Raw genomic sequence first — 1,355 nt, 5'->3', positions numbered from 1 at the left:
CTGTTCAACAACAACAAAAGACGACTTAGAAAACGCTGTGCAAGATGCGATTATAAGGCCTACCGTGTTTGGTCCCGAGAGGCCTGGTGACTGAACAGCATAGTTATTACAATCTTATCTAGAACCATGTATTTTTAACGTTGCTTTATTTGTTGAGCTGTCTCGTGGACCGTTAGGCTTCTAGCATAACGGTCCTGAACGATGGCTTAGCTTGTTTTTCTTTCCCAATAGTGCTTTTTTAAACAGACAAATGTTTGTTCAGCGTTCCTCGCAAGCCCTAGAAACTCGGTCTTGAGAGCATTAGGCTTTTAACCAAACGGTCCAGGATTTGTGCTCCTGCTCGCGCGAGACTAAATTTTACAGTGAAGCTGTATGCCTCTACCATCCAAGGAAATTTTCGTGCCGTTGGTGTGGTAAGCTAAAAACTCACCGTACACGGGCCAATCGCGGAGATAGTGCAATGTCGGACCGACCCGCGGCGGAGGTGAAGCAGCGGTTAAGCACTCCCCATACGTGCGCGGATCCCGGAAATAGTGCAATGCCGGGTAGGCCAGCGGCGGAGGTGAAGCAAGCGTTAAGCCTTCCCCAAACGTGGGCCCATCCCGAAACTATCGCAATACTGACCTGACCCGCTGCGGAGGTGAAGCAGGCGTTAAGCAATCCCCATACATGGGCCTATACCGAAGATAGTTAAATGCCGGTACGACCAGTGGCGGAGATGTAGTTTGCCAATAAGGGGCCCACATACACTGCCTCGCTGGTCATCCTTCTTCACACAATGGAAGGGCACTGAGAGCGTCCGTCTTCTATGCGTACGAAAGTTTTGAGTCTTTCTGAGCTGCAGCGAGTAGCTCTGACTCGTGGACTGTTAGGCTTTTAACCTAACAGCCTCGGATAATGGCTTAGCTTCCCTTTCTTTGCCAATAGTGCTTTTTCTATGCAGAGAAAAGTTTGGGCCGCCGCCTTGCAAGCCCGAGTAGCTCAGTCGGTAGAGCGTTAGGCTTTTAACCTAACGGTCCAGGGTTCGAGCCTCTGCTCGGGCGACACCGTAATTTGTTTTCGTTTTATATGCGTACGTGAGATTTGAATCCTTCGAGGCTGGTGCCAGTAGTTCTTTCTCCTGGACTGTTAGGATTTAACCTAACGGTGGTGGACGATGGATTACCTTGTTTTGCTTTCCCAATAGTGCTTTTTCTAAGCAGACGATAGTTTGCGCAGCGTTCTTTACAAACCCGGGTAGCTCATTCCATTTCCGGCCACCACAGCGAACGGACGTGGAATCATGTGCTCCTATGGAGCGGCTCAGGCGGGCTTGCCCGCAGTCACAGACTCAACGAGAACGACGATAGCGACTA

General features: G+C 50.0%; 1 non-coding gene across 1 annotated transcript; it reads left to right on the top strand.

Annotated features, from left to right (window-relative positions):
- Positions 1–970: 970 nt before the first annotated feature.
- Positions 971–1,043, top strand: TRNAK-UUU (transfer RNA lysine (anticodon UUU)). Its single transcript has one exon. It is a non-coding gene; the product is annotated as a tRNA-Lys (tRNA).
- Positions 1,044–1,355: the final 312 nt, after the last annotated feature.

The sequence above is a fragment of the Dermacentor variabilis genome, unplaced genomic scaffold, assembly GCF_050947875.1.
Source record: "Dermacentor variabilis isolate Ectoservices unplaced genomic scaffold, ASM5094787v1 scaffold_18, whole genome shotgun sequence".
Classification (NCBI taxonomy): Eukaryota; Metazoa; Arthropoda; class Arachnida; order Ixodida; family Ixodidae; genus Dermacentor; species Dermacentor variabilis.
The sequence above is the reverse complement of the archived record's forward strand: the minus strand, read 5'-3'. Positions and strand labels throughout refer to the sequence as shown.